Below are 27,166 nucleotides of genomic sequence, written 5' to 3'. Positions count from 1 at the left end.
GCCTTGAAATCTCTCTCCATCAGTTCATGGAGTGCTTCTTCATTCCTACACAGCTGCATGGAAAGTGAAGGCACTTTGATTTGAACAGCAGAAAGCACAGCACAGATGTAAATCAGATTACTTCTGCCTTAATCTTTATGACGAAGCAAGTGTGTCTTGGTTCTTTACGAATAAGAACAACAGTAACTGTAATTTAAAGAGCCCGAGCTGTGTGCTAGCACAGGGCTCTACGTGTCACGTGCGTTCTTCCATGCCGTCATCGTCAACCCTGTGAAGCCGAAACAGTCCACCTGCTTTACACGTGAAAACACTGAGGTTCTAAGAGTCAGAGTGGAGGGCCTCTCTTTGCTGTCAGGGCCGTGCTGTTATGGGCTTTGCAGTCACTCCCCCCAGTGGTGGCACACCACATCCACGTCTCTCCTTGGCTTGCACACCCTCCCCCAGGGTCTGCATATACACCTGCACCGTCCTCCCAACCAGCCCTGCCTTGAAGGAGACCCTCAACAGCCCTGGACTCTCAAAAGACCCCTTCTATTCTCGTTCCTGAGTCTGCCCGTCACGCATCTTCACAGGGGGAGGTCGGCTCATGTCTCCCCTCCCTTAAACCCACCCACAGTCCCCACTATTCACAGCACTTAATTCAAACTCACAGAGCTCATACCCTTTCCTGCTTCCAATTCCAGACTCTGGGTCTCCAGAGGCTGGTGCCAAGTCTAAAATACCCAAGTGTCTTGGAAAAGTGGGTAGGCACCCTTGGAGTATGGCCCTGGTGTTAATTCTGTAGGATCCTATCTGCCTTCTCCAGGAATACTTAGATTCACCCACTTTGGAGAGTGTATTACCTGCATTATACTTTATTATTTTATACATACCACTTTTATAGGTCTTCTCACAGTGTGTAGTTAATTTTTATTTTTTTGGTATATGTGCACTCCTGCCCATTAGATGGTTAAACATAAACAACTTGGTGTCAGAGCTCTGTAATTCCATTTCTCGTATCTGTAATGGCAGGCATGTAGTTGACTCAAAAATGGGTTCCACAGATGCACAAAATCACACATTTATGTGACTGGATGATATTTGCAGTCATTGATTGAACAATTCATTACATTAAAAAAATAGGCATCTATTTCCTTTAAATATCCATTAACTGTCCTCCCTTCAGATTGTTCCTGTAAGAAACACAGAAACAGAAGTGCCCAAGAAAACATACGGCCTCATCTTAGTGGGTTCAGATTTATGAGTGGGCACTTTGCAAGATGGTGTGGGGCCAAGCAAAGAAAAGTGAGGATTGCCTCTTAGTCAGGCTCCACATGAGCTGGGTGTTTGGTGGAAAAGGCCAAATGTGGTGCCTGAGTGGACGCACTGTATTTCATTTCAAGTAGGACTACACGCACACACCAGGAAAGTGAGTAGAAAATAATGACACAAGGTGAGAAGTAAAGTTTCCTGCCACCTTTGACGTCCAGTAAAAAAAAAAAAAGTGCATGTATCTGTGTGTATATGTATGTAGGTGTATATACGCATGCCTGTATGCATGTATATGTATGTGTATGTATGTGTGTATATGTATATGGGTGCATACATGTATATTCGTGTGTGTGCGTGTGTGTATGTATGTATACCCACGGATATGCATGTGTATGTGTATGCATATGCATTGTGCGTATGTGTGTGCATGCATGTACATGTATGTGTGTATGTGTCTGCACGTGTGCATGTGCATGTATGTGCATATACACACATATGCATGTAGACATGTACAAGTGTATGTGTGTGCATTACTGTGTATATGCATATGTGTATGTGTACACGCATGAGTATACATATGTATGTGTGTGCATGTGTGTGTATATGTACGTGTGTGTATATATATGTATATATTTCATACCTTTGTTACATAACCATCGGGACACAATACAGAGAATCTGTTTCCTACTTCTCACACTTAATAACATAAACTAGCAATCATTCCCTACCAGCTTTCTTTGTATTATAAACATATGATAACAAGTCTTCACAAAGCACAATAATCCATGCGTCCACTGATGAGACCAATGTCAGCAGCCCGACACACGTGGCCAGCACTGTCCAAGAGCTGGGAGTGTGGTTAAGACATGTCTCCATGTCAGAACACCCACACCCCCCAAGCTGACACCAGAAAACTTTGGATACAAGATGCCAAGATGGAGAGGGAAGTCCCTGAGTGTGTTTTACATCAAATGCAGAAGAGATGTTTCTGGATTGTACATGGATTGGCTGCTTGCCAGCAGCTCTCCCTTTCCCAAGAGCTTGTTCCCAGAAATCAGGGAGCCTGGATCCACCTCAACCGTTTCTAATGCTGACCCCCAGGCCCTAGAACCAGGGGATGCCATTGGTGATGCTGTTCCTCAGGGAGTCACAATCTGGAAGGGAATCAGGGTACCTCTGTCTAAAATTTAAAGGTAATCCACTGCCCATTTCAAAAACAGCCAAAGATTCTTGACAGACTAAAATATCTTCTGTTTCAATGACTAAATTCAGTGCTTTATATACTTTATATCTCATTTAATCCTTATAACGGTCTCATTAAGAAGAAACTATGTATTATGCCTATTTTACTTATGGGGAAATTGAGGCTCAGATTCCAGGAATTAGGTACCTTCTCCAAAGTTACAGAGATAGTGTGACAGAATTGGGATTTGTTCCCTGGTTTGGTTGCTTCCAACTTTTTACCCAAATTTCTGCCCAACATTGACTACATGTGAAGCTAGCAGACCTCTCCTTTCTTAACTACTTAGAGCAATCTTGGTGTCCCACGTCTGTGACTTGTGTTTCTACCAATTTCTACTATGCATTCTCTCCTGTTCTGATCAATCCTGAAATAATTTATTAATTGTCAAAGTGCTGCTTTAAAGATACATTCATTCTAGCAAATCGTTTCAGTGGAAAATATCAATTAATGTTCTGCATTTTAACTAAATGATTTATACTACTAATTCATATCCCAAATAAGGTAAATCATAGACACACATAAAATAGCCCTTTAAAAAATAACCTATGGCATCATTAAAGTCTTTCTCAAGATTAATCCCTTTACTGAGCTTCTGATGTAAAATCTATTGCAATTTAAAATAATTTCTCTTTTGTGTTCAGCATTGTATTTCCTGTGTTCTCTGTATTTTTGTTTTGGAGTTACAATGTGCGTGGGAAAGCAGCCTGAATGGATCACATTTCACGAGACTGTGTGGTGTTGCTGTGCCCTGCAGCCCAGGACCTGCGCTGGGGCATTGGCTGTGGATGGCGTCTGCCACACCAGCACCGCTGAGCACCCGGTGGAGGCTGCTCTTTCGGCACTGGGGTTTGACATGTAACTCCCTGTGTGTCCATGTGGGGAATCCCCGTGGGCACTGGTTTTCATTTGATTTTATATCCATACAGTTTTCAGGATGATTTAAAGATATTTTTTGGTGGGCAGGCTGAGGTCGGCCTGAAAATACTAGAAACTGTTTCTCCTCTCCCGCTCTTGCAGGCTTCTCGTGTTCTGCCCTGACTTCTACAGATGTAGAACTTGGCCTTCTTGCAGCTTCTCCCCAGCTCCATCCTGACTACTCAGCTCGCACTCAGCAGTGTGCTTGTCTGTAGAGCAACGTGCCAGCACACAATAATTTTAGTCACTACTGTGTGAGTTTGCAAGTGATAAAATTTGAAAAGACAGTAAGAGTTATATTCTATTTTCCAAAAATGACTGTGGTTATTTAGGACATCTTAATTTGGATATTTACTATGGGTTCGGAAACTACCATCTGAGGGCCAAATCCCCTTGCTGCTGGTTTTGTAAATAAAGTTTTTTTGGCATACAGCCAGGCCCATTTGTTTACATACGGTCTTCAGCTGCTCTCCCACCACAATGGCAGTGTCGTACTTGTCACTGGGTCCACGAAGCCTAAGATACTGACTATCTGGACCTTCACAGAAAAAGTTTGTGCACCTTGATCTATGCACTATGACGATTTACACATTTTCACTTTCTAGATGGCCACGTGAAGATGTAAACTTTGTTCCTGGATGCTATTGTTCTAACACATTAGTATTCCCATCTTGAAATGTTATCCTGTTTATTTCAACCCACTGCTTTATTTCATCACCCAGGGACTGAAGTCTTGATGACATACATACAGTGAATACGTACTGATTAAACCCTCAGTACCAAACATTAATCTTTAAAGGACCAGGGCGCGGGTTAGGAACTATCCAGGAATTGCAGAGGGTACATGTCAGCGTTACAGGTGCTTCGCAAAGCTTTCCCACACTGACGCCATGTGTGTGATCACCAAAGTTCTGCCGGGGAGAGATGCTGATATTCAGTGCTGACCGAGTGGAATCACATAATTGAAGTGCTCCGCAACGAATCGCACAAGTACTGGTTGTGCTCCTGCTTTACTACTGCCCCTGGGTTGGTCTGGAGGCCCGCAGGGATGGTCAGCGGCCTGCCACGCTCCCCTCCCACCCCGAGACCGCGCAGCTCCAGGGCCTGCTTGCGTGATGGCGACAGACACAAGAAGAGGACAGACAGGCTGGTGACCTAGAGTCGAAACAGGAGATTAGGGCCAGCTGGGACCTTGGAATCTCCTTATCTTCCTTGAACGAGTTCAACTACCTGCCTTGAAAGTGCACCCTTGTCACCATCAGGTGCTATCCCTCAACCGAGAAGCCGATTCAAGGCTTAGTCTGTTGGGTGTAGACATGGATTTCTCTTTGAAAACTAGCTTATTCTTTTTTGTTTCATTTTGCTAATTCATGGTGAGATTTGTCTTTGAATGTTTTATAGGACTCTGCATTGATAATCATCATTTAAATGTGGACATTTAACTTTAAGCCAGAAATGCCAATTCAATGAATCCACATTTAAAAATTAGACCCATATAAAACATTCCATCAAACATTAACTTATGACTAAAACTCAATGGGATTTGACAAAACAACATAGTTTGTATCTGTGATGCACCTACAATCCAGAAACTTTAGCTGACCTTGAAGTCAAGTAGGACCGTAATGCTCAATGTGAATAGGTTTTTAAAAACTCCAGGGAAATGATGATTAAACATAATGCCTTTCCGAAACCGAACCAATGGGTTCAATGGGTTCTTCAGAGAAAGGGAACGGGGTAGAGCTTAGAAAACAATCAGAACCGTGACCTATTCCACTAGTTGATAAAGCCCATAAAGATGGCGGCACCCACAGGGCTGCAGCATATGGAGACCCACACCAGCCCTAATTTCCATGGAGTGGTAAGTAGTTCTGTCATCAGACAGGCAAATGGGTAGTCGGAGACGGACAAATTACTATTGCACAGTGAAGCTTAAAGGCTTGCCAGAGTTTCCCTCATAGAGCAGCCTAAGAAATTACCATCCCTCCAGAGTCTTCTTATTTTTCTCCAGCAAAGTAACACATGTAAAATGGACTCCTGAATGTCAGTACTGAGAAGATAATACCTGAGCTTTTGACATCAGTTCCATGTACCCATTCAGAAGCTGAGACTTCACAGAAGCAAGATTTTACTCACATCACAATCATGTCAACCTCCAGCTTATGAGATTCCCTAAAAATCAAGCACTGTCTGGGCAGCAAACACTTCCCAGCTCCCACCCCCAACTCTCCAAACCATAACTGATGAACTTAACAAAGCACTTACTTCTGCAGCAAGTGTGGATTTTTTGGCAATGATTCAAAATGAAGTGTTTCCATTCGCGGGTCCCAGTACCACTTCCTCCGCGCTAGTAATCCCCAGGACACCTCACAGCACCCAGAAGGATGCACAGCCTGTCCCACCCGATATAGTGTTAGTGGCAAGAATAACAAATGCATCATCTAATTTAACTGCCAATGGCTCTCATCAGCACAAATTGTCTGTTGAGGCGATGTACAAAACAAATTTTAACTCTCCCCTAGAAGCCGGGAAGCACCAGGAAGCTGGAAAGAGTGGTGATTTGGAGGAGCAAATGGGGAGGACCCAGGGGACAGGACCCCCGTCCACGTCCCCCAGAGCTGCCGCGGCCAGTACCTGCACTCAGTCGCCCGGGGTGCTCCCTGGATCCAATCTGCTCCCTCAGTAGGTCAGAGTTGGAGATGCCCCCACGATGTGACTTCACCAGTTCTCCCTTGGGTTCATTTTCTAGAGGACAAAACGACAACAGGGCGACATCACTAACTGGAGGGGAGGGGCTGACGGGCACTCGCCCCTTTGTGTGGCGGCACTTACAACAGGCAGCTCCATTTAAAGTACATAACTGCTCATGAAGACGCGTGTAAATGATTTTACTCAGAAGCTCTGATAGGAAAGGCCACGACAGACGAGTAGAAAATGCTTCCAAACATTTAGTTAAGTTACTTTGAAATGCAAGATTTTTAACAGTTTTATATACATGTCTAGGTTTGAAGGTAAAAAAAAAGTGCACGCAATATTTAGATTGACCAATTACCAGCCAACTTGTAAGATTATTGCCTTTTTAACACTTTGGTGCAATTAAGAGACAATTTAATAAGTGAGAAATATTTGAGATGTGAAACTATTTCTTGGAAATAATGTGATTTCACTCATAACAAAACACAGTCTGTTGATGACAAGGGTTTTTCTAGATGTCAACTCAATTTTATTTTAGGGGAAAAACAATAAAAGACGTTATCTTCATTAATGCAAATTTTGAATTTAGTAACTCTCTATCCGGGTTTTTGGCAATATTGTCTCAGGATTAGGAATTACTGACTATTCTAATTGGAAAAGAAAATATCCAGGTCATTTCAAACTACACTGTCAAAGAGAGAACTTATTTTATTTAAAAAAAAAAGATGGACAGAATATCAGAAAGTGGAGAGAGCTAGGTGTCTCAGTTTTAAAGCTATTGTTTCTGGTGAAAACCTCCAAATTCAGAGAAGCTCATTAAATCGAGTCTATGGCAATAACAGAGAAGTGTTAATGGGCAGCAGTGAAGTGTGTCAGGCAAATGAAGAGACCCTGAGGGCTCTGCGCTGTTTACCATCAGCTACATTCTGCAGTATTACCATAAATCCTCTAAAAGATACTGTACTTCACTTCCTATGTGTTACCTTACAACAAGGCAGATACTCAGCGTGGCTGGCAAGTGGGATCTGAAATAAGATAACATGCAATTTCCTAGGAAATTCACGGGCAGCCTATAAAATGCAACCATAACAAATGTTTTTATTTTCCCTAATAAGAATTTACCAAAACAAGCACATAAAGAACAGAATAATTTGGAAATAAGCACGTGGAGTTAGGAAGGTTTTAAAATTACCCTGAAAAATCAAGGTTGAAAAATAAAATGAGAGTTAGTGTATTTTTCTGTGTATCAAAGTCAAGAATCATTAGTTTGGAATTCTTGTGTGACGTTCTTAAATACATTAAGCTTTTGATACAAATTATGACCCATGGTTTTGTTGATAGCAGCACACAGCCATCTATATCGGAAAATCTTTGAAGAGAACAGTGTGTTTTATGGTCTTTTCCTGACCACCAATACTCAAAACACACACACATAGATACGCACGCACACACACATGCCCCATGCATGCACACACGTGCACACATAATATACATGCAGGAAATTGTTCTCAACACGAACCATTCTTTTACCTTCAGTATGATTTGTAAACTTAACTTTTATGTGACAGAAGCAAGTGCCCCACAAACCTTCTCACACCAGAAAGACCACCTCTGGATTTGGAGGTGAGCATTCGTCTGGGGTGAACAGCAGTGTCTCCTGTGTCCTCAGCCCTGAACTCTGGTCACTAATGCTCAGCATTTAGAGCCCTCACCCTTGCAAGATGGAGGTGTGAGTGCGCATGGGTACCAGCAGCTGGACGCAGGGCTGACGGAGTCAAACGTGTGCTCAGGGGATGCTACGATCCAGCCTCCGCTATTCTGACTTCTTTTTTTTTTTTAAAGATTTTATTTATTTATTTATTTGACAGAGACAGCCACTGAGAGAGGGAACACAAGCAGGGGGAGTGGGAGAGGAAGAAGCAGGCTCCTAGCCAAGGAGCCTGATGTAGGGCTCGATCCCAGAATGCCGGGATCACGCCCTGAGCTGAAGGCAGACGCTTAACGACTGCGCCACCCACACACCCCCGCTATTCTGACTTTCTGAAACCCACCGGATCCTACTAAGGCCGTTACACAGAAGCTTGATATTATTGGTTTTGAAATCATACTATAATGGTTCAAAAATATAATAATTATTTTCATGCACTATTAGTAAACCTATGGAATGTCAAGCTTATGCATCACTCCTGGATAAGCAAGAGCCATCTTAGCCAATATTGCTATGAACATTTCGGGGTCATCAAACCCGTCTGAATTCAGGGTCTCTCTCACACAATGATAGGGCTGGGACAAAAATCAGAAGTATTTCCTCTAACTCCCCAAAACTAAGATACCTGGTGTCCCCCTGCCTTGCTCTGGCACTGGATGGGAATTCCCAGCCAGTGACCCATTTGTAGGAGAAACACCCCATTCCTGTTTTGTGCACTCGCTAAGTGTGTTTATGGAGTGGGTGCACTGTCTACACCTTTGAATGTTGGCTCAGTGGCACCAGGAATCACTCTACAAGCGTCTTTCTGCCAGAAGTGCTTCTGCTGCAGGACGGTCCACCCACGGGAGGGCTCTGACCTCTTGCCCTGGTGTACCTGCCCTTCCGCCTTGATGTCCCCAGCAGGCGCCATCCCCTGCGTTTGGATGTCCTGTCCCTGCGTCATCACTTGCCTGTGGTCTCTTAATGTCAAAGAGACCTTCTGGTTAAGTTGGTTGTGTTTGGATGACACAGGCAGGTGTCTCTTTGGCCATCTTGAGTCACTGCTACAGGATATCTACCAGAGGAAATGTCTCTTGCCTTTTTCTTCCTCCCTAAAAGTTCTGTGAGATTGGTTAAAAAATGAGGGATGTGTTTTGCCAGTGCTCCTCCTTACGCTTACATTGAACAGTAGGAGCCAGACGATTCCTCATAAGGCAGGTAGGGTACATCCTTCTCAGGGTGCAGACACAGAGGCTCAGGGGAGTCCCAGGCATGAATCCAAAGGCCCCTGACCAGTTTGGTTTGCTCTCCTGGACCCATGCTCAGTGCTCTCCGAACAGGAAGACCTCTCTTTAAAAGGTCTTCTGTGTACCTGAGTGTGAACACACTAGTGTGCACTGTAGCGGCCACAGGCAGGTGCGGACCTGGCCCCCGCAACGCCCCTGCAGCTGCCGGCCTGCTCACTGAGCTGCCTCGTCCGTGCCTCTTCATACAGTGAGACCCCACCACCCGCGGACAGCGTTGAGATGAACAAATTGCTGGTACATAGTAGGCTCTCCATCAATCTTTCCTGCTTGAATAGAGGGATTGTTTCCCTTTGTGCCAGTTTCAAGATATTTTAGTAAATCCACTCCCTCGCTTATACTCTTTGTTTTAGAACATGCCCGGCTTCTAGTTGGCTGTGAAATTTAGAACAAGTCCACTTTCAGTTTTTCATAGAAAAACAAGAGATCATTGTCAGAAGACAAAGATGATGAGGCAGGTAAGGTGAGAACTTATGGACAGGTCAGTGAATGGACGAGGGTCTCTCCAGATGAAATCCTAGAACATCGGAACACACGTGGGCTTTGAAATCTTCCATCTCGTCATTTTTAAATAGTGATGCACCTCTTCCTCACGATGTTCCATCTAAACCCTTGCATGTTTGCCCCAAAACTCCATCCGCTTGAGTGCTGCCGTGTATCTCTGAGAATTAAGAAGATCCAACCCTACCTCATGTACAAACTTAGAATCTCCTGTGGACCCCTGTGCAGTAAGGCTCCAATCAAACCCTCCCAGCGTGGACCACGGATCCCAGTGCGTTAACGAACAACAGAGGACATCCTAGAGGCAGCTTCTAATTTGGAGTTTCATAGATGAAAACCTTGTGCACAGGATCTATCTCCAGCTATCTTCTGATTACTAAACATTCCCACATTTGCACCCATATCTGAAGCCACCACCTCACTGATTGTCAAAACTAACAATGGAAAGGAAACTCCTTTCCCATTGTGGACTTTTAGCAAGAGCTAGTGGGACCCCAATGCAGAGGACAGGGTATCGGCAGGTACACCTGTCCACGGGTGTGGTGACAGGTGGTGAGCAGGACTCATACAGGTTTGCATGGCAGTGACGGGAACACCTCACCCTATGGAACTGGACAGTGTGTGTGACAATCCGAGATGTGCATACCCTCGCCTGACAATTACAGCTCCCAGCACCCACCAAACACATGGTAGTCGCATCTCACACAGATACATGTACACCCATTCAATGCAATATTGTGTACAATCAAAACCAGAAAAGTCTGCGGTGGACTGGTTAGATTATTACAAGTAACAACGTAGGCTTGGTCTGTGTGGTTGACAGGGCAGGGTCAACGCGATGAAGAGCGAAGTGTTAACAGAACACTACAGAGCGGCACGTACAGTGAACCCCACCTGCACACCACAGTGCCGATCTGTAACCAGACATGCACACGTATGTCGATTCGCAGAACAACATCCAGAATGTGTACATACCTATGGCTAACAGGGATCATCTTTGGAAAAAGTGGAATTTTGAGGACTAAGAAGGATTTTCACTTTTTATCTTATATGCTTCTAATTGTTTAATAGTTTATTTCAAAAGCAAACTCATGTAACACGTATGTAACCAAAAACACCCTAAAAGATATGGTAACTTCTTATATCTATTAGTATTTTCAAAAGTTATATATCAATTGCTGTAAAGAATGATTAATAAATTCAGCTTAAAAAACTATACTTCCAAGTTCACATAATAATTACAAGCAACTTGAACTCCCCCCAAAACAAACCATTCGTTGCTTCCCACTGTATTTATAACTGGTTCTGGGATCTGCTGACTGTTAACACACCAATAAACAATGCTACAAGGAAATCACATTTAGCACAATTAGATCATTCAAGCTCATTAAAAAAATTCTCCCATATTAAGCAAAATGATATAGAAAAGCAATTAAAGATGGAGGCAATTAAAACAAAGGCCTATCGGTACTACATCAGGGAGAAGAGCACTGCTTCTGACACCAGTAGCCCCCCAGCGGGCCCCCGGCAGCCCCACAGCGGCCCCCCCAGTGGCCCTCCCGGCAGCCCCGCAGCGGCCCCCCAAAGCGCTCTCTACCTGGTCAGGTCGGCCGAGCCTGTGGCCCCTGATCACCACTGAAGATCTGTCACCGACAGCACAGCCCAAGCGACAAGTGCAGCGAGCTACAACAGCGTTTGGAGCCCATGGACGTTAGAACTGGAAGTAGCCTTAACGACTGATTAGCCTATAGTCAAAACCCTCCACGTTGAGACTTGGGTGCTGACAGCTGAAGAGCGGAATAGCTATTCAGCTGGACAGCTCAATAACCTGCCCAGTTTTTGTGGGACGTAAGAGCAGGTCCAGGGCAAGGTCTCAGGTGCACTGGTCTCATCCCTGCCCCCAACGACACCAGCGCAGTTCTACAGAAGTCTAAGACTTCATTTCGATGCCTTCTAGCAATGACCCCAAGTGTGAGTTGCCACAGCACATGGATGAAGAGCTGCTAACACAGCGTAAAGGGTGGAGATTGGCCTCAGCCACAGAGCAGGACTGGGGGTTCTGCAGAGGTATGTGAATGCAGGGGCGCCTGGGTGGCGCAGTTGTTAGGTGTCTGCGTTCGGCTCAGGGCGTGATCCCAGCGTTCTGGGATCAAGACCCACATCAGGCTCCTGCTAGGAGCCTGCTTCTTCCTCTCCCACTTCCCCTGCTTGTGTTCCCTCTCGCTGGCTGTCTCTATCTCTGTCAAATAAATAAATAAAATCTTTAAAAAAAATGGTATGTGAATGCAGGATGTCGGCAGCAATAAGATTTGGCCTCAGAAGTGGTACCTCCATCCACTAAGGCTTTCTGGCTTATTTTCTTTGCCCACCGGTGGAACAAGGGATTCCTACTGAAATCAAAGCTTCCCAAGAGGCAAAGCCCAAGTAAACCCCAGAGGACACAGAGATACCCCCTGCCGTCCCTCTTTCCTGGGAAACCCCGTGGCCCAGATCCTAGTTACCCCTTAGCTGGGTTTACTTCCCCACCTGCCTCCCTAATCCTATTCCTCCTCTTCCCATTCTGTGGAAAGAATATTCAAACTCTTGCATCTATAATGCCATACCTCTGCTCAATAATAAATCAATTCAATAATAATAATAGTTATTATTATTGTTATAACATTACCCATGTATCACAATATAAAGTTAAAAGTGTTTTGCATACAAACTTGTAAATTGTGCCCATTGCAGGTGAGGGAACCGAAGTTCAGAGGCACTGGGTCAGCATGTAAGAGGCAAAGCTGGAAATGCAAACCCTCCTGTTGGCCTGGCCTCCATGTCTGTTGGCTGGTTACAGCTGTCTTGGAGTCTTACTACTGCCCCATGGAAACTTTCATCTAAGACATTTTCTCCATGTCCTCCAATACAGAAGCTACTTTCTCACTTGTGTTCATACATTTTCCCTCTATTTAAATATCAAAGATTTTCCAACCCTCTTATCAAATCCCACCATTTATCTATTCAGAGACTTCCCAGATCCCTCCAGTCCTTGTGGGCTATCTCCTCTGAAGCAGGGCAGGGCCACCCTGCAGCCAACCACGGTAGGTCATGGCCATGAGCATGCGTGGTGCACACGTCTCACCTGATGGAATGAGCTCCCTCCTCCCCTTTGCTGATGCTCTTAATAGAGAAAGTAGCAAGTGTCTTGAAGGCAGGGATTGTATCTGCTTGCCTTTGCATCACCAGAGGCTGGGAGAGAGGCAATTCCTTAAAGGAATGAATTTTAATAAGATGTTTACTCAGGATGTTTACAGAAGATGTTTACCATGCTATGGATTCCTCCTGGTGTCCAGCACAGTACCACACTATTAGGGACTCCTAAATAGTTACAGATCAATTGGAAAAATATAAGCCATTTGTCCCAGTCTGTTCGGGCTGCTATAGTAAAATACCACTGACAGGGTACCTTATGAACAACAGACGTTCGTTGCTTAGTTGTGGAGGCTGGGAGTCCGAGACCAGGATGTCAGCAGGGTTGGGCGAGGGCCCTTGTCTGGGTCACAGACTTCTTGCTGTGTCACATGGGAGAAGGGGTGAAGGAGCTCCCCGGGGCCTTCCACAAGAGTCCCACTCATGGAGGCCCCGCCCTCATGACCTGATCACCTCCAAGGGCCCACATCCAAACAGCATCACCTTCGGAATTTGGTCTCAACCTATGAATTTGAGGGGGACACAGACATTCAGACCATAGCGTCATCCTTCAGAAGACGGATGGGTTGTTCAGGAATGACAAAGATCAAGTACAGATTTGTTTGAATCAGTCATCTGTCTCGTGAGTACGTGTGGCAAGGGGGTCACTTGATGTCCATGTACGTGCACACTTGGGAAAGTATTTCTCACTTCTGTTGTTCCCGAGACACAGCGACACCATGCACTGAATCGTGCTATTAATTGCTCAGTGAACTCCACAAAATTTGCAGGGGACCTTTGGGTAACAGTCAGAATTGCAGCAGCAAGCCCCCTCTTAGAATATCTATAATTACTGTCTGTCAAGGTTGTGATTGTAGATTGTGACTTAAATATGTTATTAGTTCAACTTAAACCAAGGCCTCATGTTCCAACCAGAAAATTCTAACACTAAGGGGCGTGGGCACATTTAGCAACCTTCGTTTTTGACAGACTGCTGAGGAGAAATGCTTTGTCTTCTCAAGACGAAATGCCAAGGATGGCTCTCTAAAACTCACAGCCATCTCATTGACAAGGAACTCAGAGGAAAACACAAGCTGAGAAATGGGATTCCTCTGTGTGAGTATATCCTCCAACCATTTCCCAAGTGATGAAAAAGACCTTCCCAAAAAGTAAACGAGTGGAATCACACCAAAAGAAAAGCCTTCTGCCCAGCAAAGGAAACCAACAACAAAATGAACAGACAACCTACTGAATGGGGGAGCATATTTGCAAATGATATATCTGAAAAAGGGGTTAAAATCCAAAATATATAAAGAACTTCTGTACCTCAACACCAAAAAACAAATAATTCAATTAAAAATGGGTAGAGAACCTGAATACACATTTTTCCAAAGAGGATACACAGATGGCCAATAGACACATGAAAAGATGCTCAATGTCACTCATCATCAGGGAAATACAAATCAAAACCACGATGAGATCACCTCACACCTGTCAGAATGGCTAGAATCAACAACACAAGAAACAACAGGTGTTGGCAAAGATGCAGAGAAAGGGGAACCCTCTTGGATTGTTGGTGGGAATGCAAACTGGTACAGCCACTGTGGAAAACAGTGTGGAGGGTCCTCAAAAAGTTAAATAGAACTACCCTATAATCCAGTAATCACACTGCTGGATATTTACCCCCAAAAAATGAAAACGTTAATTTAAAAAGATACATATACCTCTATGTTTATTGTAACATTTTCTACAATAGACAAATTATGGGTACAATCCAAGTGCCCATCAATAGATTAATGGATAAAGAAAATGTAATATATATACAGAAAGGAATATTACTCAGCCATAAAAAAGAATGAGATCTTGCCATTTGCAACATGGATAGACCCAGAGGTTTCAATGCTAAGTGAAATAAGTCTGAGAAAGACAAATACCACACGATTTCACTAAGATCTGGAATTTAAGAAACAAAACAAAGAAAAAAAGAGACAAACAATAAAAGAAGATAAACTCTTGAATACAGAGCATAAAGTAGTGGTTGCTAGAGGGAAACTGGGTGGGAAGGTGGGCGAAATAGATAAAGGGGATTAAGAGGTACAAACTGCCGTTTACAAAATAAATAAATTATGGAGATGAAAAGTACAGCACAGGGAATACAGTCAATAAGATTATAAGAACGTTTGGTGACAGATGGTGACTACAGTTACTGTGATGAACACTGAGAAATATACAGAAATGCAGAATCGTTACATTGTATACCTGAAACAATATAACACTGCATGTTAATTATACTTCAATTAAAATAAATAATAGAAATTTTTAAAAAGAAAAAAACATTTTTACATGACAACATCTTCATGCTAATTATTTCATTTGGTCCTCAAAACAATCTTGAGAATAGGGCAAAGGAGGTATTATTAGCTCTATTTTCAGAGAAAAACTGATTTTCAGAAAGGTAACTTGTCCCAAATCACAGAGCTGGATTTGAACTCTGGGTTCCTCACTGGAAATTTGCAGACTACCACCCTTTAGGCCGTCCCACCACCGCATGTGTCGCACACCTCTGATGGGGGCTGACTGCATCCCCAGATCTGACTGGCTGTACCTTGAGAACTATATGACCAAGGAGAAGGGGAATCAGGAGCCTCATGTACAGGGAAGACTCAGACACACCTGCACACACCTGCCTGTGGGAGGGGGGATGGGGAGTATGGGAAGGACCTTAACTTCACATCGTCAGACCAGGACCCACGCCAACCCCGGCCCCTAGATTGGACATCCATTCCTTGGAGCTTTGTCTTTATTTTTAAGAGTCAGTATTTATCAAGTGCAAATGATACTGAGATCGCTAATAGTTTGTCAGTGTGTATTCAGAAAATACTGACTTTCCATGCAGCAAGGAGGATGGTTGGGTAAGTGGGGGCCCACCATCTGTTTTCTCTCTCCATCTCCCTCCCTGTCACACACTTTCTCACTCACTCTCATTTTCAGCCACTCACCGTCCCGCAGAGGGGAATGCCAGGAGGTGGCGATTACAGGGACCTGGGCGCAGGATTCAGGGAGAGTTGGAGACTCGGAAGCGTGCTATCACCTGGACTCATCAAAGCGTGGCAGGTGGTGTCTTCCACACCTAATCACACAGGCCTGCTCCCTTCTCCATTTGGTGACGGGCTTGTGGAAATCTCCCTTGGATCACACGGAAGGAGGAGGGCTTGGGAACCCCTGGCTGCCAACTGCAGCAGCTCCGAAGAGCAGCCCAGAACCAGCCCAGCCCCACCCCTCCCCAGCAGCAGGAAGGGAGACTAGACCAGAGATGAAGAGCTAAGGATTCAGCCCCGCGCAGAGGTGGCCTCTGTGGGGCCTGCAGGAGAGGGGCTCACGCCCAGGTCATCAGTCCTGTCAGAAGTGCCCCAACGGAGGTGTGCTCTGCACGCTCAGGGTCCCAAGCAGGGGAACAGGGTCTGCATTTGGAGCTGGAGAAGTTCTCAGACCAGTGGAGGCAGAGCTGGGAGGGGTGTGGAGCACCATGAGATAGCAGACAGGGGACGTTGCCTGGGAGGAAATAGGGGACACTGGAAGAGAATGAATGTTTGGACACTAGGTCCCCAGAAGTCCATGTCTCATCCTGGGACACAGTGAAGCTCCATAGGCGACAGGCAGGGAATGACAGACAGGTCTAGAAAAGTTACCATGGGAATAGAAGGAAGCATGCGGGGCGTTGCAGGGCTGGGTGTGTGGAGGGGCTGCCCGCAGCCCTGTGGGCGACCATGGCCTCAGGGCGCTGCGTACCCACCTCGTGAGGATGCCGCAGACTTCCATCTCATGCTTCCTGCTATGCCCTTCTAGCCACATAAAAGATAACGCTCTTCGTTCACAAAGCTCGAGAAGGGTCATACTTTGGATTTCTGAAACTACACTCCACCTGATGGCCCTGAAAGGTGATGACTAGGTCAGAAGGTTCTCAGTGCAACGAGGTAAAAATCAATATTTCTAGGGTAAAATTGCATGGAAACATAGCTAAAATCTGTAGACATGGGCAAAGGTAAAATTCCTTTTTCATAAATTTTAATTTAAAAATGTCTATGGGTGTTACATCTTCAGCTAATAATATCTTCTTGAGGCAAGAAGAAAGAAAGGGAGAAAAAGAGAAGGGAGTCAGGAATAGGGAAGAAAAAGGGGAGGAGGAGGAAGGAAAAGGGAGGGGGAGGGGGAGGCAAGTAATCTGAACAACACGGAACGAGCTAAGGTGATCCACATTTTGAAAATTTAGAAAACATTGCTAATATCTACCAATAGGAGAATCACAAATGAATCATAATGATTTGATATTACCAAATATGTGATTACTAATAACGATGGACAAGTGATAGATACATTTCAAAGTTAATGCAAGTGTTCAAAGACATGGTGAGAGCGAAGTCAAATGAGAGCCAGGACAGTCTGTCCCACAAGTGGGAAAGTGCTCTGTGCTGCCAGCAGCGGCGAGGAGAGGGCGTGGACAGAGCACAGGCCTCCACCCCACTGGTGACCGTTCTTATGTGAAGGCACATCGTACACGTATTAATTATGAAATGACAAGTGTAGGTGGCAAAGTAGTATGTTTTTAAATCTGAAAAAAATGAGATCGTTTCATGGGATGATTTGATCAATAAAATATCTCCCTGCTGAGCAGTGACAATTTGGATTCCCGCCCGCACATCCGGGAGCCCCACGGGGCAGACGTGCGTCTGAGGCGTGGGCAGGCCCCCCCGAGCAGGTTGTGGGGATGGACGGAAGCCCTGTTGTCTTTCTGAGGTTTGTGCTGGGCCCAGGGTGACGGCGCTGAGAGACCCCAGCTCAGGGCGTTCGTGCTAGGCTCTGGGAGCAGACACTGGGGGCACAGCCCATGTTGTCACCACCCGGTGACTTGGAATAAGCTTCGCCGCCTCTCTGGGCTTGGGTTTTGTCCCCTGTGGAGTGAGAATGGTGTTAGCAGGTGTCTCCCTGAGAAGGGCCCTCAGAGGATGGAGATGACACCGCTCCAGCGTTTAGGATTTGCCTGCCGTATTGTACACTTCCTCATCATCAGTGAACAACTGGCCCCTGAGCATCCAGAACCATTTTCTATCCTGTTCCGGTCTCAGTCTGCTCCAGCGGCTGTGACAAAAATGCTGCAGCCGTAGTCTTGTCAGCACATCCTCACCAGGTGGAGAGAACAAGCTCCCGACTCTACCGACCAGAGCAGGACCCCCGTCACACAGGCCCTGCCCTCACCACCTCACCACCCCCACAGGCCCAGCTCTGAGCACCTGCACCCCGGGGCTTAGGGTCTCAGTAGGTAACATTTGGGGGATGCAGACATTCAGTCCACAGTGACTGATAAGCACTCACTTGTGTTTCTCTCTAACTCCTCATAAAAGCATCACCTTTAGAAAGAAACAATAGGAAGGGGACTGAAAGTAGTGGGGATTCAGGCATTTTTAACGCATAGACTTTATATAATATTGATGCATTATTTCAAATTTACTAGTCACTCTGTATTTTATGCTTTCTCGCACTTCCTTGTATTTTAAAAGCTCTATACAAAGATGAATGACTCACAATAAATGTACTGTGTGCAAACAAATACACTCAACCGCTTGGTGCCCATGTGTGGGAGGGACGGACTCCAGGCCTCCCTGAACCCCACACTCCTTACTGGGAGGGACGGACTCCAGGCCTCCCTGAACCCCACACTCCTTACTGGGAGGGACGGACTCCAGGCCTCCCTGAACCCCACACTCCTTACTGGGAGGGACGGACTCCAGGCCTCCCTGAACCCCACACTCCTTACTGGGAGGGACGGACTCCAGGCCTCCCTGAACCCCACACTCCTTACTGGGAGGGACGGACTCCAGGCCTCCCTGAACCCCACACTCCTTACTGGGAGGGACGGACTCCAGGCCTCCCTGAACCCCACACTCCTTACTGGGAGGGACGGACTCCAGGCCTCCCTGAACCCCACACTCCTTACTGGGAGGGACGGACTCCAGGCCTCCCTGAACCCCACACTCCTTACTGGGAGGGACGGACTCCAGGCCTCCCTGAACCCCACACTCCTTACTGGGAGGGACGGACTCCAGGCCTCCCTGAACCCCACACTCCTTACTGGGAGGGACGGACTCCAGGCCTCCCTGAACCCCACACTCCTTACTGGGAGGGACGGACTCCAGGCCTCCCTGAACCCCACACTCCTTACTGGGAGGGACGGACTCCAGGCCTCCCTGAACCCCACACTCCTTACTGGGAGGGACGGACTCCAGGCCTCCCTGAACCCCACACTCCTTACTGGGAGGGACGGACTCCAGGCCTCCCTGAACCCCACACTCCTTACTGGGAGGGACGGACTCCAGGCCTCCCTGAACCCCACACTCCTTACTGGGAGGGACGGACTCCAGGCCTCCCTGAACCCCACACTCCTTACTGGGAGGGACGGACTCCAGGCCTCCCTGAACCCCACACTCCTTACTGGGAGGGACGGACTCCAGGCCTCCCTGAACCCCACACTCCTTACTGGGAGGGACGGACTCCAGGCCTCCCTGAACCCCACACTCCTTACTGGGAGGGACGGACTCCAGGCCTCCCTGAACCCCACACTCCTTACTGGGAGGGACGGACTCCAGGCCTCCCTGAACCCCACACTCCTTACTGGGAGGGACGGACTCCAGGCCTCCCTGAACCCCACACTCCTTACTGGGAGGGACGGACTCCAGGCCNCAGGGAAGGAGCAGGGACACGTGAGGACAGTGGGCTCTGAGGAGGGGTCTACGGGAGCCTCTCTGAGCAGGGACCTGGGAGGATGTGCCCCACAGCCCTTTTCTATATGTCCCATGAGCTCCATCAACCGTTCCCTGTGTTCTTGGTTTAGAAAGGGGGTGAGTGGTATCAGACCTCATTCTGTGTGCTTATCTTTTGTTTATAAACAANGGCCTCCCTGAACCCCACACTCCTTACTGGGAGGGACGGACTCCAGGCCTCCCTGAACCCCACACTCCTTACTGGGAGGGACGGACTCCAGGCCTCCCTGAACCCCACACTCCTTACTGGGAGGGACGGACTCCAGGCCTCCCTGAACCCCACACTCCTTACTGGGAGGGACGGACTCCAGGCCTCCCTGAACCCCACACTCCTTACTGGGAGGGACGGACTCCAGGCCTCCCTGAACCCCACACTCCTTACTGGGAGGGACGGACTCCAGGCCTCCCTGAACCCCACACTCCTTACTGGGAGGGACGGACTCCAGGCCTCCCTGAACCCCACACTCCTTACTGGGAGGGACGGACTCCAGGCCTCCCTGAACCCCACACTCCTTACTGGGAGGGACGGACTCCAGGCCTCCCTGAACCCCACACTCCTTACTGGGAGGGACGGACTCCAGGCCTCCCTGAACCCCACACTCCTTACTGGGAGGGACGGACTCCAGGCCTCCCTGAACCCCACACTCCTTACTGGGAGGGACGGACTCCAGGCCTCCCTGAACCCCACACTCCTTACTGGGAGGGACGGACTCCAGGCCTCCCTGAACCCCACACTCCTTACTGGGAGGGACGGACTCCAGGCCTCCCTGAACCCCACACTCCTTACTGGGAGGGACGGACTCCAGGCCTCCCTGAACCCCACACTCCTTACTGGGAGGGACGGACTCCAGGCCTCCCTGAACCCCACACTCCTTACTGGGAGGGACGGACTCCAGGCCTCCCTGAACCCCACACTCCTTACTGGGAGGGACGGACTCCAGGCCTCCCTGAACCCCACACTCCTTACTGGGAGGGACGGACTCCAGGCCTCCCTGAACCCCACACTCCTTACTGGGAGGGACGGACTCCAGGCCTCCCTGAACCCCACACTCCTTACTGGGAGGGACGGACTCCAGGCCTCCCTGAACCCCACACTCCTTACTGGGAGGGACGGACTCCAGGCCTCCCTGAACCCCACACTCCTTACTGGGAGGGACGGACTCCAGGCCTCCCTGAACCCCACACTCCTTACTGGGAGGGACGGACTCCAGGCCTCCCTGAACCCCACACTCCTTACTGGGAGGGACGGACTCCAGGCCTCCCTGAACCCCACACTCCTTACTGGGAGGGACGGACTCCAGGCCTCCCTGAACCCCACACTCCTTACTGGGAGGGACGGACTCCAGGCCTCCCTGAACCCCACACTCCTTACTGGGAGGGACGGACTCCAGGCCTCCCTGAACCCCACACTCCTTACTGGGAGGGACGGACTCCAGGCCTCCCTGAACCCCACACTCCTTACTGGGAGGGACGGACTCCAGGCCTCCCTGAACCCCACACTCCTTACTGGGAGGGACGGACTCCAGGCCTCCCTGAACCCCACACTCCTTACTGGGAGGGACGGACTCCAGGCCTCCCTGAACCCCACACTCCTTACTGGGAGGGACGGACTCCAGGCCTCCCTGAACCCCACACTCCTTACTGGGAGGGACGGACTCCAGGCCTCCCTGAACCCCACACTCCTTACTGGGAGGGACGGACTCCAGGCCTCCCTGAACCCCACACTCCTTACTGGGAGGGACGGACTCCAGGCCTCCCTGAACCCCACACTCCTTACTGGGAGGGACGGACTCCAGGCCTCCCTGAACCCCACACTCCTTACTGGGAGGGACGGACTCCAGGCCTCCCTGAACCCCACACTCCTTACTGGGAGGGACGGACTCCAGGCCTCCCTGAACCCCACACTCCTTACTGGGAGGGACGGACTCCAGGCCTCCCTGAACCCCACACTCCTTACTGGGAGGGACGGACTCCAGGCCTCCCTGAACCCCACACTCCTTACTGGGAGGGACGGACTCCAGGCCTCCCTGAACCCCACACTCCTTACTGGGAGGGACGGACTCCAGGCCTCCCTGAACCCCACACTCCTTACTGGGAGGGACGGACTCCAGGCCTCCCTGAACCCCACACTCCTTACTGGGAGGGACGGACTCCAGGCCTCCCTGAACCCCACACTCCTTACTGGGAGGGACGGACTCCAGGCCTCCCTGAACCCCACACTCCTTACTGGGAGGGACGGACTCCAGGCCTCCCTGAACCCCACACTCCTTACTGGGAGGGACGGACTCCAGGCCTCCCTGAACCCCACACTCCTTACTGGGAGGGACGGACTCCAGGCCTCCCTGAACCCCACACTCCTTACTGGGAGGGACGGACTCCAGGCCTCCCTGAACCCCACACTCCTTACTGGGAGGGACGGACTCCAGGCCTCCCTGAACCCCACACTCCTTACTGGGAGGGACGGACTCCAGGCCTCCCTGAACCCCACACTCCTTACTGGGAGGGACGGACTCCAGGCCTCCCTGAACCCCACACTCCTTACTGGGAGGGACGGACTCCAGGCCTCCCTGAACCCCACACTCCTTACTGGGAGGGACGGACTCCAGGCCTCCCTGAACCCCACACTCCTTACTGGGAGGGACGGACTCCAGGCCTCCCTGAACCCCACACTCCTTACTGGGAGGGACGGACTCCAGGCCTCCCTGAACCCCACACTCCTTACTGGGAGGGACGGACTCCAGGCCTCCCTGAACCCCACACTCCTTACTGGGAGGGACGGACTCCAGGCCTCCCTGAACCCCACACTCCTTACTGGGAGGGACGGACTCCAGGCCTCCCTGAACCCCACACTCCTTACTGGGAGGGACGGACTCCAGGCCTCCCTGAACCCCACACTCCTTACTGGGAGGGACGGACTCCAGGCCTCCCTGAACCCCACACTCCTTACTGGGAGGGACGGACTCCAGGCCTCCCTGAACCCCACACTCCTTACTGGGAGGGACGGACTCCAGGCCTCCCTGAACCCCACACTCCTTACTGGGAGGGACGGACTCCAGGCCTCCCTGAACCCCACACTCCTTACTGGGAGGGACGGACTCCAGGCCTCCCTGAACCCCACACTCCTTACTGGGAGGGACGGACTCCAGGCCTCCCTGAACCCCACACTCCTTACTGGGAGGGACGGACTCCAGGCCTCCCTGAACCCCACACTCCTTACTGGGAGGGACGGACTCCAGGCCTCCCTGAACCCCACACTCCTTACTGGGAGGGACGGACTCCAGGCCTCCCTGAACCCCACACTCCTTACTGGGAGGGACGGACTCCAGGCCTCCCTGAACCCCACACTCCTTACTGGGAGGGACGGACTCCAGGCCTCCCTGAACCCCACACTCCTTACTGGGAGGGACGGACTCCAGGCCTCCCTGAACCCCACACTCCTTACTGGGAGGGACGGACTCCAGGCCTCCCTGAACCCCACACTCCTTACTGGGAGGGACGGACTCCAGGCCTCCCTGAACCCCACACTCCTTACTGGGAGGGACGGACTCCAGGCCTCCCTGAACCCCACACTCCTTACTGGGAGGGACGGACTCCAGGCCTCCCTGAACCCCACACTCCTTACTGGGAGGGACGGACTCCAGGCCTCCCTGAACCCCACACTCCTTACTGGGAGGGACGGACTCCAGGCCTCCCTGAACCCCACACTCCTTACTGGGAGGGACGGACTCCAGGCCTCCCTGAACCCCACACTCCTTACTGGGAGGGACGGACTCCAGGCCTCCCTGAACCCCACACTCCTTACTGGGAGGGACGGACTCCAGGCCTCCCTGAACCCCACACTCCTTACTGGGAGGGACGGACTCCAGGCCTCCCTGAACCCCACACTCCTTACTGGGAGGGACGGACTCCAGGCCTCCCTGAACCCCACACTCCTTACTGGGAGGGACGGACTCCAGGCCTCCCTGAACCCCACACTCCTTACTGGGAGGGACGGACTCCAGGCCTCCCTGAACCCCACACTCCTTACTGGGAGGGACGGACTCCAGGCCTCCCTGAACCCCACACTCCTTACTGGGAGGGACGGACTCCAGGCCTCCCTGAACCCCACACTCCTTACTGGGAGGGACGGACTCCAGGCCTCCCTGAACCCCACACTCCTTACTGGGAGGGACGGACTCCAGGCCTCCCTGAACCCCACACTCCTTACTGGGAGGGACGGACTCCAGGCCTCCCTGAACCCCACACTCCTTACTGGGAGGGACGGACTCCAGGCCTCCCTGAACCCCACACTCCTTACTGGGAGGGACGGACTCCAGGCCTCCCTGAACCCCACACTCCTTACTGGGAGGGACGGACTCCAGGCCTCCCTGAACCCCACACTCCTTACTGGGAGGGACGGACTCCAGGCCTCCCTGAACCCCACACTCCTTACTGGGAGGGACGGACTCCAGGCCTCCCTGAACCCCACACTCCTTACTGGGAGGGACGGACTCCAGGCCTCCCTGAACCCCACACTCCTTACTGGGAGGGACGGACTCCAGGCCTCCCTGAACCCCACACTCCTTACTGGGAGGGACGGACTCCAGGCCTCCCTGAACCCCACACTCCTTACTGGGAGGGACGGACTCCAGGCCTCCCTGAACCCCACACTCCTTACTGGGAGGGACGGACTCCAGGCCTCCCTGAACCCCACACTCCTTACTGGGAGGGACGGACTCCAGGCCTCCCTGAACCCCACACTCCTTACTGGGAGGGACGGACTCCAGGCCTCCCTGAACCCCACACTCCTTACTGGGAGGGACGGACTCCAGGCCTCCCTGAACCCCACACTCCTTACTGGGAGGGACGGACTCCAGGCCTCCCTGAACCCCACACTCCTTACTGGGAGGGACGGACTCCAGGCCTCCCTGAACCCCACACTCCTTACTGGGAGGGACGGACTCCAGGCCTCCCTGAACCCCACACTCCTTACTGGGAGGGACGGACTCCAGGCCTCCCTGAACCCCACACTCCTTACTGGGAGGGACGGACTCCAGGCCTCCCTGAACCCCACACTCCTTACTGGGAGGGACGGACTCCAGGCCTCCCTGAACCCCACACTCCTTACTGGGAGGGACGGACTCCAGGCCTCCCTGAACCCCACACTCCTTACTGGGAGGGACGGACTCCAGGCCTCCCTGAACCCCACACTCCTTACTGGGAGGGACGGACTCCAGGCCTCCCTGAACCCCACACTCCTTACTGGGAGGGACGGACTCCAGGCCTCCCTGAACCCCACACTCCTTACTGGGAGGGACGGACTCCAGGCCTCCCTGAACCCCACACTCCTTACTGGGAGGGACGGACTCCAGGCCTCCCTGAACCCCACACTCCTTACTGGGAGGGACGGACTCCAGGCCTCCCTGAACCCCACACTCCTTACTGGGAGGGACGGACTCCAGGCCTCCCTGAACCCCACACTCCTTACTGGGAGGGACGGACTCCAGGCCTCCCTGAACCCCACACTCCTTACTGGGAGGGACGGACTCCAGGCCTCCCTGAACCCCACACTCCTTACTGGGAGGGACGGACTCCAGGCCTCCCTGAACCCCACACTCCTTACTGGGAGGGACGGACTCCAGGCCTCCCTGAACCCCACACTCCTTACTGGGAGGGACGGACTCCAGGCCTCCCTGAACCCCACACTCCTTACTGGGAGGGACGGACTCCAGGCCTCCCTGAACCCCACACTCCTTACTGGGAGGGACGGACTCCAGGCCTCCCTGAACCCCACACTCCTTACTGGGAGGGACGGACTCCAGGCCTCCCTGAACCCCACACTCCTTACTGGGAGGGACGGACTCCAGGCCTCCCTGAACCCCACACTCCTTACTGGGAGGGACGGACTCCAGGCCTCCCTGAACCCCACACTCCTTACTGGGAGGGACGGACTCCAGGCCTCCCTGAACCCCACACTCCTTACTGGGAGGGACGGACTCCAGGCCTCCCTGAACCCCACACTCCTTACTGGGAGGGACGGACTCCAGGCCTCCCTGAACCCCACACTCCTTACTGGGAGGGACGGACTCCAGGCCTCCCTGAACCCCACACTCCTTACTGGGAGGGACGGACTCCAGGCCTCCCTGAACCCCACACTCCTTACTGGGAGGGACGGACTCCAGGCCTCCCTGAACCCCACACTCCTTACTGGGAGGGACGGACTCCAGGCCTCCCTGAACCCCACACTCCTTACTGGGAGGGACGGACTCCAGGCCTCCCTGAACCCCACACTCCTTACTGGGAGGGACGGACTCCAGGCCTCCCTGAACCCCACACTCCTTACTGGGAGGGACGGACTCCAGGCCTCCCTGAACCCCACACTCCTTACTGGGAGGGACGGACTCCAGGCCTCCCTGAACCCCACACTCCTTACTGGGAGGGACGGACTCCAGGCCTCCCTGAACCCCACACTCCTTACTGGGAGGGACGGACTCCAGGCCTCCCTGAACCCCACACTCCTTACTGGGAGGGACGGACTCCAGGCCTCCCTGAACCCCACACTCCTTACTGGGAGGGACGGACTCCAGGCCTCCCTGAACCCCACACTCCTTACTGGGAGGGACGGACTCCAGGCCTCCCTGAACCCCACACTCCTTACTGGGAGGGACGGACTCCAGGCCTCCCTGAACCCCACACTCCTTACTGGGAGGGACGGACTCCAGGCCTCCCTGAACCCCACACTCCTTACTGGGAGGGACGGACTCCAGGCCTCCCTGAACCCCACACTCCTTACTGGGAGGGACGGACTCCAGGCCTCCCTGAACCCCACACTCCTTACTGGGAGGGACGGACTCCAGGCCTCCCTGAACCCCACACTCCTTACTGGGAGGGACGGACTCCAGGCCTCCCTGAACCCCACACTCCTTACTGGGAGGGACGGACTCCAGGCCTCCCTGAACCCCACACTCCTTACTGGGAGGGACGGACTCCAGGCCTCCCTGAACCCCACACTCCTTACTGGGAGGGACGGACTCCAGGCCTCCCTGAACCCCACACTCCTTACTGGGAGGGACGGACTCCAGGCCTCCCTGAACCCCACACTCCTTACTGGGAGGGACGGACTCCAGGCCTCCCTGAACCCCACACTCCTTACTGGGAGGGACGGACTCCAGGCCTCCCTGAACCCCACACTCCTTACTGGGAGGGACGGACTCCAGGCCTCCCTGAACCCCACACTCCTTACTGGGAGGGACGGACTCCAGGCCTCCCTGAACCCCACACTCCTTACTGGGAGGGACGGACTCCAGGCCTCCCTGAACCCCACACTCCTTACTGGGAGGGACGGACTCCAGGCCTCCCTGAACCCCACACTCCTTACTGGGAGGGACGGACTCCAGGCCTCCCTGAACCCCACACTCCTTACTGGGAGGGACGGACTCCAGGCCTCCCTGAACCCCACACTCCTTACTGGGAGGGACGGACTCCAGGCCTCCCTGAACCCCACACTCCTTACTGGGAGGGACGGACTCCAGGCCTCCCTGAACCCCACACTCCTTACTGGGAGGGACGGACTCCAGGCCTCCCTGAACCCCACACTCCTTACTGGGAG

At 51.2% G+C, this 27,166-nt stretch overlaps 1 protein-coding gene across 1 annotated transcript in view; it reads right to left on the bottom strand.

Moving 5' to 3' along the window:
• Positions 1–27,166, bottom strand: part of MYT1L (myelin transcription factor 1 like) — a 435,752-nt gene that overhangs the window by 283,634 nt on the left and 124,952 nt on the right. Inside the window, exon 3 of the mRNA XM_034659976.1 lies at positions 6,044–6,154. The gene's annotated coding sequence lies outside the window, so the exon portion shown is untranslated. The remainder of the gene's footprint in view (positions 1–6,043; positions 6,155–27,166) is intronic.

The sequence above is a fragment of the Ailuropoda melanoleuca genome, chromosome 4 (genome assembly GCF_002007445.2).
Source record: "Ailuropoda melanoleuca isolate Jingjing chromosome 4, ASM200744v2, whole genome shotgun sequence".
Taxonomy (NCBI): Eukaryota; Metazoa; Chordata; class Mammalia; order Carnivora; family Ursidae; genus Ailuropoda; species Ailuropoda melanoleuca.
The sequence above is the reverse complement of the archived record's forward strand: the minus strand, read 5'-3'. Positions and strand labels throughout refer to the sequence as shown.